Source organism: Cherax quadricarinatus, unplaced genomic scaffold, assembly GCF_038502225.1.
Source record: "Cherax quadricarinatus isolate ZL_2023a unplaced genomic scaffold, ASM3850222v1 Contig100, whole genome shotgun sequence".
In the NCBI taxonomy this organism is placed as follows: domain Eukaryota; kingdom Metazoa; phylum Arthropoda; class Malacostraca; order Decapoda; family Parastacidae; genus Cherax; species Cherax quadricarinatus.
The window spans coordinates 10,241-26,637 of record NW_027195126.1 but is presented as its reverse complement, the minus strand read 5'-3'; the positions used below and the strand labels follow the sequence as shown (position 1 = coordinate 26,637).

The window sequence follows — 16,397 nt, the reverse complement described above, 5'->3', positions numbered from 1 at the left end:
TGATAGGGTCACTAGGAAGGGTGGTGGAGTGGCGATGTATGTCAGAGATAATTTAAATTGCTGTGTTAGACAAGATATAAGATTAGAAACATCGGACACAGAATCTGGTTGGCTACAGTTTCTCGAGGGTCGTAAAAAGTTAATTCTGGGTGTGATTTATAGGCCCCCAAACCTTGACAGAGAGTGCAGTTAGCTGTTTTGGGACGAAATTTATAAGGAATCTAGACATGAAAATGTTGTGTTAATGGGAGATTTTTACTTTAGACAAATTGATTGGAACAATGTGACAGGAAATCTTGAGTCTAGTGCTTTCTTGATACAGTTCAGGATTGCTTTTTAGAACAGATTGTGACAGAACCAACTAGAGGAAACAAATTGCTTAACTTGGTTCTTGCCAACAAAGAATCAGTAATAATTTTAAGGTTAATGATGAACTTGGGAAAAGTGATCACAAATCACTTAGTTTCAATATCATGGAATTACCCAGATGACTGCAATCAAATCTCTGTCCCTGACTTTCGCTTGGCCGATTTCATAGGACTGAAAAATTACCTGGGTGGGCTAAATTGGGATGATCTGACTATGGGTCAGGTAGGTGGTGTTCGTAGCCAATATGTTGTTTTTCAGAGCATAGTTCTAGCTGCCCAGACAACTTTTTCTCCGAGTAAGGAAATTAGATCTAACAAAAATGATCTGAAATGGATGAACAATAGATTAAAACATCTCACTGGTGAAAAGAGAAGCATATATAGGCGTATCAAAAGAGGGGATGGGCAGTTAAGAAAAAAATATATTTAATTAAAGAGAGAAATGAAAAAGAATAAGAAAAGCAAAAAGGGATTATGAGGCTAAGGTCGCAAGGGATTCGAAGACTAACCCAAAAGGGTTCTTTCAGGTATACAGAAGTAAGATTAGGACAAGATAGGCCCACTTAAGAGTAACTCAGGTCAGATCACTGACAGTGATAAGGATATGTGTGAAATATTCAATACTTACTTCCTCTCAGTTTTTACTTAGGAAAATACTGCCAAAATTCCTGAAATAATAAATTATGTAGAACAGGACGATAATAAACTATGCACGATTGCAGTAACTAGTGACATGATCCTGAGAAATAGAGAAATTAAAACCTAACAAATTCCCAGGTCCTGATGAACTGTTTGCAAGGGTGTTAAAGGAATGTAAAGAGGAACTTTGCAAAACATTGGCTAATCTTTTTAATAAAGTTGGTAGAATTACCGACAATATGTAAAGTAAAAGGACACAAGTGCAACTAATGTGACATTTATTGTGGCAACGTTTCGCTCTCCAGGAGCTTTATCAAGCCATTACAAACAATACATGGACACAGAGGGTATATAAAGGCTCAGAGTGAGGTGCAATACTAGTGAGGTAACATTTCGATGTTCACTAGTGGTGGTAGTAGTAGTAGTAGTAGTAGTAGTGGTAGTTACTCATGTACGAATTAATTGCTCTACCATATTGTATTACTTTTGTGACTACCACTACTACTACTACTACTACCACTAGTGAACATCGAAATGTTACCTCACTAGTATTGCACCTCACTCAGAGCCTTTATATACCCTCTGTGTCCATGTATTGTTTGTAATGGCTTGATAAAGCTCCTGGAGAGCGAAACGTTGCCACAATAAATGTCACATTAGTTGCACTTGTGTCCTTTTACTTTACATAATCTTTTTAACATATCACTACAAATTGGCATAGTGCCTGATAAGTGGAAAATGACAAATGTAATACCTATTTACAAGGCAGGTGACAGGTACTTAGCTTAGAACTATAGACCAATAAGCCTTACCTCCATAGTGGGAAAATTTATGGAATCAATTGCCGAAACAATTTGTAGCCATCTTGAAAGGCATAAATTGATTAATGAATGTCAACACGGCTTTAAAAAGGGGCGTTCCTTTTTTTACAAATTTACTAACTTTTTTCACTAAAGTATTTGAGGAGGTAGATCATGGTATGGAATATGATATTGTGTATATGGACTTCAGTAAGGCTTTTGATTGAGTTCCACATCAGAGGCTACTAAGGAAACTTAAGGCACACAGAATAGGATAAATATTTTTCTAGGTAGAGGCATGGTTGGCAAATAGGCAGCAGAAAGTTTACATAAGTGGGGAGAAATCAGAATGGGGGCACGTCACAAGTGGTGTTCCACAGGAGTCAGTGTTCGGCCCCTTGTTGTTCACAATTTACATAAGCTACATAGATATGGGAATAAATAGCGACATAAGGAAATTTGCTGATGACCCCAAAATAGGACTTCCAATTCATTCTAATGAGGGCATTAGAGCACTCAAGGATGATTTGATGCAATGGTCGGAGAAGTGGCAGATGCAGTTTAATATAGACAAATGCAAAGTTCTATATGTAAAATAACCATGCCACATATAAACTAAATAATGTAGATCTTAATATTACTGCTTGCGAAAAGGATTTAGGAATTTTGGTTAGCAGAAATCTGAAACCAAGACAACAGTCCATAAGCGTTCGCAATAAAGCTAACAGAATTCTTGGCTTCACATGAAGAAGCATAAATAATAGAAATCCTGAGATTGTTCTTCTACTCCATATATCCTTCGTTAGGCCTCATTTAGATTATGCTGCTCAGTTCTGGTCACCGTATTACAGAATCTATATAAATGCACTGGGAAACGTACAGAGGAGGGACCAAGGGAGACTACTATGGGAGGAAATTGTTAAGGCCACAAGGCACGATAATGTAGTAATTCTAGGAGACTTTAACTTTAGTCATATTGATTGGGATCTCTTGACTGGGAATTTAGAATCATACGACTTCTTAGAAGTAGTTCAGGATTGTTTTTTGAAGCAGTTTGTGAGAGAACCTACAAGGGGAAATAACCTGCTAGACTTAGTTCTGGCAAACAATGAATCCCTTGTTAATAATTTAGAAATTTCAGAGGAACTGGGTGCTAGCGACCACTCCAACCTCCGTGACAGTAGTCACGGAGGTTGGAGTGGGAATAACACCACCGTGACTACTGTCAGGGAGGCTGAAGTGCGAATAACACAATATTCGAAACTATAATTAATAAATAAAAAAAATTATTATTTGTGACCACTGTCAGCCTCAGGGTTATCTCTGAGTTACCAGACCTTGCCACGTGGAGACCAGTGGTTCGTCTTTAAGGTCCGCGTTCCCCCCTCGCCTTTCCCAGGTTCATGTGTCCAGGAATCCATCCGTGGGTCCGGATGACTCCCCTTCCTCACTACCCTAAGGTCAGCATCGCCTGTCTCTCTCCCTTTGCCTTCCAGCCTCAGCCTTCCCCAGGTTCATGTGTCCAGGAATCCAACCGTCCGCCTCCGGATGTTTTCCCTTCCACACTTCCCCAAGGTCAGCCTTACCAACCTGTATTCTTGCCATCCCCAGGTTCATGTATCCAGGAATCCATCCGTCTACCGCCAGATGTCTTCCCTTCACCACTTACCCAAGGTCAGCCTCAACTGCTGGTATTCATGCCTTTCCTTGATTTATGTATCCAGGAATCCATCCGTTCGCTCCCGGATGTCTCCCCTTCCCCACTTACCTAAGGTCAGCCTCAACTACAACCTTCCCCAAGCTCATGTATCCAGGAATCCATCCGTTCGCTCCCGGATGTTTCCCCTTCCACACTTACCTAAGGTCGGCGGTGCCTTCCCCGGATCAGTGTCTCCAGGAATCCACTTGTGTCACTGAGTGGACTCCCTTCCCCACTTCCCCAGAGTCAGCGGTTGCCACCCTCAGTGACCCTGCTGAATGGAAACTTTGTCTTATCTAGCTGGTCAACGGTAGAGACTGTCCAGGTGGGCGGAATTACTGGAGGGGACACACAGAAAACTGCGTCCAGTAATTACACTCACCAAGACAGTCTGGAACAGTAGGTCAGCTGGACGAGACGAAGCTCGTACACAGCTCGGCCACCCAGGAGAGGCTAATTAATAAAAATTTTGGAAATCCTTTTATATTACATTATGAATTTATACCAAGTACAAGTTTATTTTTTACTTATTTTGCAGTTTAAAAGTATTTGTGAGAGTTTTATTTAATATAAATTAATTGCCAAGTGTTGAAGACAGCATTACACTCTTTTCATTTTTATTTATTTATTCGTCTTTTGCATTTTACACTCAAAGGCTAACAAGCCGACAAATATACACGTATATAAGTATTTATGCGTACATTTATACGTTTCAACACACGCACCTTACGCATACACCATTATACATACACTTGTATGCATAACACACACACACAATCCCAGGTATTACAAATACGCACACATGTAAACAGCAATGTACACAATTCTCTCTTCTCACTTTAACATATATGAGGTCACACATACATACGCACACACACCTCACCCGGAACACCTGCCATGAACACTCATGCGCACATACATGTGACAACATTCTCATAGACATTCCTGTACTCGTCCACATAGTGGTTAAAATTAAACAATACAGTAGAGACTATGTAAGGGAAATACAGAAATATTTATGTGCTTCAATATTCAGAATATATAAGACATGTTATTATGTATGTTAGTATATATGAATAAATGTAATTCCTATGTGTTATTGTGTATAGGTGTCATGTTTACATATTATGTGTTGTATGTCATGTGTACATGTTATGTATGAATGAGTACAATGTTTATGTATTGTGTATGAGTGTCACGTGTACATGTTATTGTGTATGGATGAGTGTCATGTATATGTATTATTGTGTATGGCTTAGTGAAATGTTTAGATATTGTTGAGCATGGATGAGTGTCATGTATATGTATCCACTTAAATGCTGCTTTCCTTTACATAAGTGTTCTTCACTTATGTATTTCAGTGTTTACACATGATCCACATATTCCCTTCATTTTCTGAATTCACAGTCTTCTTTGTTACACATATTTTGTCTTTACCATCACTTTAACAATCACATTTCTGACACACACTTTACCTGGTATTTTCAACACTCTTATTCTACTATAATTATTACGTTTTTTAATTTTTTTTCCTTTTCTTCTCTAATAAACATTATGGACACAGTCATGAATTATTGCAGTACTTTATTACAACTGTGTCACACTTCAACCTTAATCCATTTTAAATTTCCAATAATTTCAATTTTCTTAATAAGATGGAATGAGGAGTACAATATTTTGATGATATATTTTGGGAAAAGATGTAAATATGTGAAGAAGTGATTAACTTGAAAGACTTGTGTTTAAGACAAAGAAGATATTCTTATAAATCATCTTAATAAACACTTTGTTAAGCAGAATTATTCATTAAATAAGTCTCCCAGTTTTCACAAATACTCTTCTTTCACATCTTCATTAATGAAGTAAAAAAAAAAAAAGAAATTCACTGCCACAGATGCAAAACTAAAATTTTCGGTGATGAACAAAAAAACTGTCAACTTGGATGATTCGATTTCTCGACAATAAGAATTTTGGTGGTGGCTGCCACAACCTGTCCAGCACGACTGTGTGTTAATGTCTCCCATACTGTTGTTATGTACTGTGATGTATCATTGTTGTGGTGCCAGTAACTTCTGATAAAGATACAATTTCAGAGGGGAGCTGTTGAATGAAGAAGTTTGTTTCACAGGTGAAAGTTTCTCTCTGTTATTTTTTTTTCACCACCATCGTTGTGTTGTGATGTGTATAAAGTTTGTCTGTTGCACCAGAGTTAATAACACTGTACGTAACCTGTTTGGTAAATACCTGATAGAACACTTATTGGTAGGATTTTTTTCTTAGGATTCAGTTGGTAGGATTCAGGTGTATAAGACTGGACTCTACTGGAAGAATGCTACTGGAAGGACTGTTACCAGAAGACTATAGGTAGAAGACCTCTATACGTCTTCGTGATCGTGGTGTCTCCACGGAGATTATCCTTTCAGTGACTTTTTTTTCAGTTCCTTCCTGGTGGGAAAGATAATTTTGTCTCTTGTCACATCACAGATGTAATCGGTGCAGAGGAATGATTTATATGAGCGAACACAAAAGAGGTTGACCATGACGATGATCAGAAAGCTCACAAACCTCGAATACAACGACTAATACATTCCAAGAAGTAAGGAATGGCACCAAGCCCAGCAGCTTGACACCAACTGCTAATGAAATGGTGACCAATAGAAAATTCGCTGTGCTGGACAAACTAGTGTTGGGAGGTAGTAATATTGTTCTTAAAATTTAGAATATTGTAATTTTGTTCATAAAAATTAAAAAAAAAAAAGCAGAACTATATGATTTCCTGGGATGACTGATGTTATTTGATGTTGTGATATGTGGGGACACGTTTAGGAACAAATAATAGAGAGAGGAAGATCAAAGGATGATTTTGAAAAATACATTACCTTAATTTAGAATAACAAGAAGGAAAATAGGGTTAACTATATTGCAATCTTAATAACTATCTCTTATTTTGATAACTGGACTGAAGATAATTATAAGACATATGTAAGTCAGATTACAAAGTACATTTTATAGACATCAGTGATAATTTCAGCAGTGATAGAGGCTGGTTGAAATTTCAAGTTACTGGTCCACATCACAGTGATATAGGACCTGCAACTACATGACTAGTAGAGGAAGGGAAGGTATGGACGATACAGGTAAAGGAAGAGTGAGGGAAGAAGCCGTGGTGACAAAGGAGGACGAGACTGACAGATTCACAGCAGGAACGAGTTAGTCATTCCTCCATCCTGAGCTACTCTTGCAGGATTAAGTTAAGGATCAACTCATATCCTCTAACATCTGATAATTGTGGTAATACAAATTCCAAGAGAGAAATTAAAGGAATGTTAATTCCGAGTAAGCGGCTATTATTTATACATAAGTAAAACATTGACTTACAAAGCCGGTATCACATTCTATATGAACTGGTAGTTCATGGAAACAATTTGTTTATTAAAGATAAATTATTGAGAAATGCATCTATAGAAGAAAAATAAAATCACTATTAACGAAGATAATGTGGATGCTAATAAGTCTTCTATGATGAAATTCATCCTAATGATACGATTAAATTCTGAGTCATCTACAGACTTTTCAGACAGTCATGAACATGACAGTCATGAACATGAAAGTCATGAGCATGACAGTCATGAACATGACAGTCATGAACATGAAAGTCATGAGCATGACAGAAGCTTGTAATGGAGACTTAAGTTCATAATAAATAATATCTATGTATTTATTGTAATGTAAACTTTAACTGGAGACAACTATCAGATGATTACAATATTAATTGATTTATTATCATGGAAGATCAATAGGCATAAGTATTGGAATAGATATAAGTAATGACCTACAATGTACTAAGCAATGTCTTGTTGAGAGAAACAAATACAACAGGATTATTATATTCTTAGAAGAAATTTCTAGCATAAACTTGCAGAAACAATGTATAATGTTGCTGTTGGACACCATGAATATTCTTATAACAGATGTCAAGAAACTTGAGAGTTGTGCAAAGGAATGTTTCTAAACTTATTTTCACTCAGTATATGGTCACAACATTGTAACTTCTCACAAACTTTCCTGAGAATATTACCATGTTAGATAATACCGACAATATGTAAATACAACACAATATGTCAGCTTTCCACTCTTCTGTACTAATATGGGGTTATTGTCATGATTTCATAATCATGGTGGAGGTCGAAACCCAAAGAAAAAAATCAGTTACAATGCAACATATGGGAATCTTTATTGAAGATACTTGTCGCCACAGTCCTATACAAAGTAGGAAGGTATAAGGAGAGGAGGAGTTTGAGGTAATCAGTCCCTCAGCCTGGAGTCGATGTGTTCAGTCCATCAATCTTGTAGAAAGTACAGCAAAGGACGGTAGCAGTGGCTTATATACTGTAGTCAGGTGAGGCGAAGCAGGAGGAGGCGGGGTTATGGTGGTGCCATCAACTAGTCTAAGTAGGTCTTCGTCCAAAGGTTGGACAAGTGCTGAAGAATTCTTTGTATCAAGATCCCATGATGATGCAGTGTCTGACAGATGTGATGAATGGTTTTGAAAACCTTTGTCCAACCTTCGGACGAAAACCTACTTAGACTAGTTGATGGTTCCATTATGGCCCCGCTTCCTCCTGCTTCGCCTCACCTGACTACAGTAGTTAAGCCACTGCTACGGTCCTGTGCTGTACTTTCTACAGCATTGATAGACTGAACACATCGATTCCAGGCTGAGGGACTGATTACCTCGAACTCTTCCTCTCCTTATACCTTCCTGCTTTGTATAGGACTGATGAAGCCACTGTGTGGCGAAACGTTTCTTCAGTAAAGATTCTCATATGTTGCATAAGTGTCTCAATTCTTCAACTTGTCGGTTTTCAAAACCATTCATCTCACAGTTACAATGACAATTTATTCTAGTAAATACTTCAAGTATTGCTATATATTACGCACTCCTACAAACTAAAGAAAGTGTAGTAAATAAGTGTGGTTGAACATATGTGTGTGTGTGCGAGTGCATTATATATATATATATATATATATATATATATATATATATATATATATATATATATATATATATATATATATATATATATATATATATGCAATAAGATCACAGTAAACAGGTGATTTCAGAATATGCAAAACAACCACTCTGAAAGAATAGAGAAATTCCAAGCGCTTTCGTGACTACTCACATTATCAAGGAACTATGAAAGTAAAGCATCCAAGGAAGCTATATAAGGGGTCTGGTCGGCACCTCACTATCAGATCCCACAACGGTTTAAACACCTGACGCGCGCCGACCCAACTTGGAAAGGTCCTTGGCACAACTCACCCCACAAACTATTCTACCCAAGAAATGGACAAATAATCTTTAAAATTTCTTATTTCTTGGGTAGAATAGTTTGTGGGGTGAGTTGTGCCAAGGACCTTTCCAAGTTGGGTCGGCGCGCGTCAGGTGTTTAAACCGTTGTGGGATCTGATAGTGAGGTGCTGGCCAGACCCCTTATATAGCTTCCTTGGATGCTTTACTTTCATAGTTCCTTGATAATGTGAGTAGTCACGAAAGCGCTTGGAATTTCTCTATTCTTTCAGAGTGGTTGTTTTGCATATATATATATATATATATATATATATATATATATATATATATATATATATATATATATATATATATATATATATATATATATATATATATTTCAACAAGTCGGCCGTCACCCATCGAGGCAGGGTGACCCAAAAAAGAAAGAAAAAATCCCCAAAACGAAAAAAACTTTCATCATCGTTCAACGCTTTCACCTCACTCATACATAATCACTGTTTTTGCAGAGGCGCCCAGATACAACAGTTTAGAAACATATATAAAGATTGTAGATGAATGGTTCACAGAACCGACACGTTGATAAATTAGACACATGTGCAACTCTTGGGTATCTTGGGCACGACCTACTTCCACATTGAACAAATGTGACACCACCTACGACTCCTGCACCTCTCCTGTCTACAGTATATAAGCTACATCTCCGCTCATATGCTGTATTCTATTTAAGATTGATAGACTGACCACATCGACCCAAGGTTGAGGGACTGATTACCTCGTTCTCCTCCTGCTCTTCACGATTCTCCTTTGTATGGACTGATGAAGCCACTGTGTGGCGAAACGTTTCCTCTATAAAGATACCCAAGAGTTGCACATGTATCTAATTTATCAACATATATAAAGATACAATATGAAAACTGACCTGAAATAATATAGTAAATTCCATATAGAATATAATATCAGGGCCCCAATTATATATATACCGTCCTATTACACATCCATCCAAACTGCCAGTATCCCAAACCCTCCTTTATCAGTCCAATACAAAGTAGAAAGGTGTAAGGAGAGGTGAAGTTTGAGGTAATCAGTCCCTCAGCCTGGAGTCGATGTGTTCAGTCCATCAATCTTGTAGAATGTACAGCATAGCGCCGTAGACGTGGCTTATATACTGTAGTCAGGTGAGGCGAAGCAAGAGGAGGCGAGGTCATAGTGGTACCGTCCACTAGTAGAAGTAGGTCTTCGTCCAAAGGTTGGACAAGTTGAACAACTGGTCTTCTGTGTTACTGTACTGGTCTTCTGTGTTTAGTATACTGGTCTTCTGTGTTACTATACTTGTCTTGTGTTACTGTACTGGTCTTCTGTGTTACTGTACTGGTCTTCTGTGTTACTGTACTGGTTTTTGTGTTACTGTACTGAACTTCTGTGTTATTGCACTGGTCTTCTGTGTTTAGTATACTGGTCTTCTGTGTTACTATACTTGTCTTGTGTTAGTGTACTGGTCTTCTGTGTTACTGTACTGGTTTCTGTGTTACTGTACTGGTTTCTGTGTTATTGTACTGGACTTCTGTGTTTAGTATACTGGTCTTCTGTGTTACTGTACTGGTCTTCTGTGTTACAGTACTGGTCTTCTGTGTTACTGTACTGGTCTTCCCTGTTACAGTACTGGTATTCTGTGTTACTGTACTGGTCTTCTGTGTTACAGTACTGGTCTTCTGGGTTACTGTACTGGTCTTCTGTGTTACAGTACTGGTCTTCTGTGTTACTGTACTGGTCTTCTGTGTTACAGTACTGGTCTTCTGTGTTACTGTACTGGTCTTCTGTGTTACAGTACTGGTCTTCTGTGTTACTGTACTGGTCTTCTGTGTTACTGTACTGGTCTTCTGTGTTACTGTACTGGTCTTCTGTGTTACTGTACTGGTCTTCTGTGTTACTGTACTGGTCTTCTGTGTTACTGTACTGGTCTTCTGTGTTACTGTACTGGTCTTCTGTGTTACTGTACTGGTCTTCTGTGTTACTGTACTGGTCTTCTGTGTTACTGTACTGGTCTTCTGTGTTACTGTACTGGTCTTCTGTGTTACAGTACTGGTCTTCTGTGTTACTGTACTGGTCTTCTGTGTTACTGTACTGGTCTTCTGTGTTACTGTACTGGTCTTCTGTGTTACTGTACTGGTCTTCTGTGTTACTGTACTGGTCTTCTGTGTTACTGTACTGGTCTTCTGTGTTACTGTACTGGTCTTCTGTGTTACTGTACTGGTCTTCTGTGTTACTGTACTGGTCTTCTGTGTTACCGTACTGGTCTTCTGTGTTACTGTACTGGTCTTCTGTGTTACTGTACTGGTCTTCTGTGTTACTGTACTGGTCTTCTGTGTTACTGTACTGGTCTTCTGTGTTACTGTACTGGTCTTCTGTGTTACTGTACTGGTCTTCTGTGTTACTGTACTGGTCTTCTGTGTTACTGTACTGGTCTTCTGTGTTACTGTACTGGTCTTCTGTGTTACTGTACTGGTCTTCTGTGTTACTGTACTGGTCTTCTGTGTTACTGTACTGGTCTTCTGTGTTACTGTACTGGTCTTCTGTGTTACTGTACTGGTCTTCTGTGTTACTGTACTGGTCTTCTGTGTTACTGTGCTGGTCTTCTGTGTTACTGTACTGGTCTTCTGTGTTACTGCACTGGTCTTCTGTGTTACTGTACTGGTCTTCTGTGTTACTGTACTGGTCTTCTGTGTTACTGTACTGGTCTTCTGTGTTACTGTACTGGTCTTCTGTGTTACTGTACTGGTCTTCTGTGTTACTGTACTGGTCTTCTGTGTTACTGTGCTGGTCTTCTGTGTTACTGTACTGGTCTTCTGTGTTACTGTACTGGTCTTCTGTGTTACTGTACTGGTCTTCTGTGTTACTGTACTGGTCTTCTGTGTTACTGTACTGGTCTTCTGTGTTACTGTACTGGTCTTCTGTGTTACTGTACTGGTCTTCTGTGTTACTGTACTGGTCTTCTGTGTTACTGTACTGGTCTTCTGTGTTACTGTACTGGTCTTCTGTGTTACTGTACTGGTCTTCTGTGTTACTGTACTGGTCTTCTGTGTTACTGTGCTGGTCTTCTGTGTTACTGTGCTGGTCTTCTGTGTTACTGTACTGGTCTTCTGTGTTACTGTACTGGTCTTCTGTGTTACTGTACTGGTCTTCTGTGTTACTGTGCTGGTCTTCTGTGTTACTGTACTGGTCTTCTGTGTTACTGTACTGGTCTTCTGTGTTACTGTACTGGTCTTCTGTGTTACTGTGCTGGTCTTCTGTGTTACTGTACTGGTCTTCAGTGTTACTGTACTGGTCTTCTGTGTTACTGTACTGGTCTTCTGTGTTACTGTGCTGGTCTTCTGTGTTACTGTACTGGTCTTCTGTGTTACTGTACTGGTCTTCTGTGTTACTGTGCTGGTCTTCTGTGTTACTGTACTGGTCTTCAGCGTTACTGTACTGGTCTTCTGTGTTACTGTGCTGGTCTTCTGTGTTACTGTACTGGTCTTCAGTGTTACTGTACTGGTCTTCTGTGTTACTGTGCTGGTCTTCTGTGTTACTGTACTGGTCTTCAGTGTTACTGTACTGGTCTTCTGTGTTACTGTACTGGTCTTCTGTGTTACTGTACTGGTCTTCAGTGTTACTGTACTGGTCTTCTGTGTTACTGTACTGGTCTTCTGTGTTACTGTACTGGTCTTCTGTGTTACTGTACTGGTCTTCTGTGTTACTGTACTGGTCTTCTGTGTTACTGTACTGGTCTTCTGTGTTACTGTACTGGTCTTCTGTGTTACTGTACTGGTCTTCTGTGTTACTGTGCTGGTCTTCTGTGTTACTGTACTGGTCTTCAGTGTTACTGTACTGGTCTTCTGTGTTACTGTGCTGGTCTTCTGTGTTACTGTACTGGTCTTCTGTGTTACTGTACTGGTCTTCTGTGTTACTGTACTGGTCTTCTGTGTTACTGTACTGGTCTTCTGTGTTACTGTACTGGTCTTCTGTGTTACTGTACTGGTCTTCTGTGTTACTGTACTGGTCTTCTGTGTTACTGTACTGGTCGTCTGTATTACTGTGCTGGTCTTGTGTTACTGTACTGGTCTTCTGTGTTACTGTACTGGTCTTCTGTGTTACTGTACTGGTCTTCTGTGTTACTGTACTGGTGTTCTGTGTTACTGTACTGGTGTTCTGTGTTACTGTACTGGTCTTCTGTGTTACTGTACTGGTCTTCTGTGTTACTGTACTGGTCTTCTGTGTTACTGTACTGGTCTTCTGTGTTACTGTACTGGTCTTCTGTGTTACTGTACTGGTCTTCTGTGTTACTGTACTGGTCTTCTGTGTTACTGTACTGGTCTTCTGTGTTACTGTACTGGTCTTCTGTGTTACTGTACTGGTCTTCTGTGTTACTGTGCTGGTCTTCTGTGTTACTGTACTGGTCTTCTGTGTTACTGTACTGGTCTTCTGTGTTACTGTACTGGTCTTCTGTGTTACTGTACTGGTCTTCTGTGTTACTGTTCTGGTCTTGTGTTGCAACATTGTTATTTATATTTGTTTCTCTTACATTATACTGTTCTGTGTTGTTGTACTGTTTCACGTTATATATTTGTTTTATATGTTTTTTGCTGTTTTATGCGTTACTATATTGTATTATATGTCACTATATGCTATGCTGTTTTATGTGTTATTATTCTTATTTATGTGTCACTATGCTGTTTTATGTGTCACTATACTGCTTTTTGTGTTATTATACTGTTTTTAAATGTTACTTTATTGCCTTTGTGTGTCACTATACTGTTTCATGTGTTACTATAATACCAGCTGACATAATTCATCTTATACGTAAACGAACCACTACCTAAAGTCTTTTACCAACAGAGTCCTGCCAGCACTATATTTCCAACAGAGGTCTTCTACCAATAGTTCTCGGGTAACAATCCTTCCAGCTGTGTTCTTCCGATTGCGTTCAGTCTTATACACTTGAATCCTACCAACAGAATTCTAAGGATAGAATCCTGCCAAGAAGTTTATTATCAGATATTTACTAAAGAGGTTACATACAGTGTTAACTCTGGTGTATCAGACAGACTTTATACACATCACAACACACCGAAGGTGGTGAAAAACACATTATAACAGAGAGGAACTTTCACCTGTGAAACAAACTTTTTCATTCAATTGTGTGTTTTTCAGCACTTACTGACTTTGTGCTATATATCTCTGCAACATAGTGCACCACAACATTCAGTGTGCCATATATCTCTGCAACATAGTGCACCACAACATTCAGTGTGCCATATACCTCTGCAACATAGTGCACCACAACATTCAGTGTGCCATATATCTCTGCAACATAGTGCACCACAACATTCAGTGTGCCATATACCTCTGCAACATAGTGCACCACAACATTCAGTGTGCCATATATCTCTGCAACATAGTGCACCACAACATTCAGTGTGCCATATACCTCTGCAACATAGTGCACCACAACATTCAGTGTGCCATATACCTCTGCAACATAGTGCACCACAACATTCAGTGTGCCATATACCTCTGCAACATAGTGCACCACAACATTCAGTGTGTAATATATGTTAACATTCATACATCACAATATATAACAACAGTATGATAGACATTAACACACAGTCGTACTGGCCAGGTTGTGGCGTCGTACTGGCCAGGTTGTGGCGTCGTACTGGCCAGGTTGTGGCGTCGTATTGACCAGGTTGTGGCGTCGTATTGGCCAGGTTGTGGCTTCGTACTAGCCAGGTTGTGGCGTCGTACTGGCCAGGTTGTGGCGTCGTACTGGCCAGGTTGTGGCAGCCACCACCAAAATTCTTATTGTCAAGAGATCGAATCATCCAAGTTGACAGTTTTTATGTTCATCACCGAAAGTTTTTGTTTTGCATCTGTGGTGGTGAATGTTTTTATGTCATTAATGAATTTATTCTACTTAAACAAAGTGCTCATTAAGATGATTTATAAGAATATTTTCTCTGTCTTAAACACAAGTCTCTCATATTTACATCCTTTCCCAAAATATTTCATCCAAATATTGTAACCCTCATTCAATTTTCTTAAGAAATTTGAAATTATATAATTAAGAATTTTCTTAAGGCTCTTACACTATTAAATATTATTGTTTAATTTATACAATGGTGTGGGAGAGTGTAGATATACTTACGAGAACGTTCACACATGTATGTATATATGTGTGTTGGTAGCATGGTGTTTGTAGTGATGTTTATGTTGGTAGCATGGTGTTTGTAGTGATGTTTATGTTGGTAGCATGGTGTTTGTAGTGATGTTTATGTTGGTAGCATGGTGTTTGTAGTGATGTTTATGTTGGTAGCATGGTGTTTGTAGTGATGTTTATGTTGGTAGCATGGTGTTTGTAGTGATGTTTATGTGTAGACCAAAGTGAAAAGTAAACATCAGAAGAAAACTTGTATGAACTACATAATAATTCAGAGTAAAGAAGAGCACAGTTCTGTGGTACAGCTGTCAGCCTGGCTGACTCTGCTGTCAGCCTGGCTGACTCTGCTGTCAGCCTGGCTGACTCTGCTGTCAGCCTGGCTGACTCTGCTGTCAGCATGGCTGACTGCTGTCAGCAGAGTCAGCCAGTCAGATTGAAGTGTGTGACACAGTTATAATAAAGTATTGGAATAGTTCATGATTTTGTTCATAATGTTTATAAAAGAAGAAAAGAGGAAAAACTTTAAAGAATGTAATAATTATAATGGAATAATACTGTTGACCAGACCAGGTAAAGTGTGTGTCAGAATTATGATCAGTGAAGTGATGGTAAAGTGTGTGTCAGAATTATGATCAGTGAAGTGATGGTAAAGTGTGTGTCAGAATTATGATCAGTGAAGTGATGGTAAAGTGTGTGTCAGAATTATGATCAGTGAAGTGATGGTAAAGTGTGTGTCAGAATTATGATCACTGAAGTGATGGTAAAGTGTGTGTCAGAATTATGATCAGTGAAGTGATGGTAAAGTGTGTGTCAGAATTATGATCACTGAAGTGATGGTAAAGTGTGTGTCAGAATTATGATCACTGAAGTGATGGTAAAGTGTGTGTCAGAATTATGATCACTGAAGTGATGGTAAAGACACAATCTGCGCATCACAACTTATCATCAGCCGTCTCTTACCACTACCAACCATCCACTACCATCCATCCACTACCAACCATCCACTACCAACCATCCACTACCATCCATCCACTACCAACCATCCACTACCATCCATCCACTACCATCCATCCACTACCAAACATCCACTACCAACCATCCACTACCAACCATCCATTACCAACCATCCATTACCAACCATCCACATTATGTGAAGCAGGACTCACATATGTCTATACTGGTGTGAACAATATTTAGCGTTTTATGTGAATGTTGGATAAGTGTTCTATTCCCTCTTTTTTTTTTTTTTTACACAGGGTTTGACAAGGTTAGGTTAAGGATCTCTAGCTTTATTGACAAGCTATTTACAGATTAAGGTTTCCTAACTTTATTGGCAAGCTAAGAGCTGTTACCTACATCAGCTCATTTGAAAGCA

The 16,397-nt window shown here is 38.8% G+C and overlaps 1 pseudogene; it reads right to left on the bottom strand.

Annotated features, from left to right (window-relative positions):
* LOC138851206 (UDP-glucosyltransferase 2-like) overlaps positions 1-14,687 on the bottom strand; it is a 48,352-nt pseudogene extending 33,665 nt beyond the window's left edge.
* Positions 14,688-16,397: the final 1,710 nt, after the last annotated feature.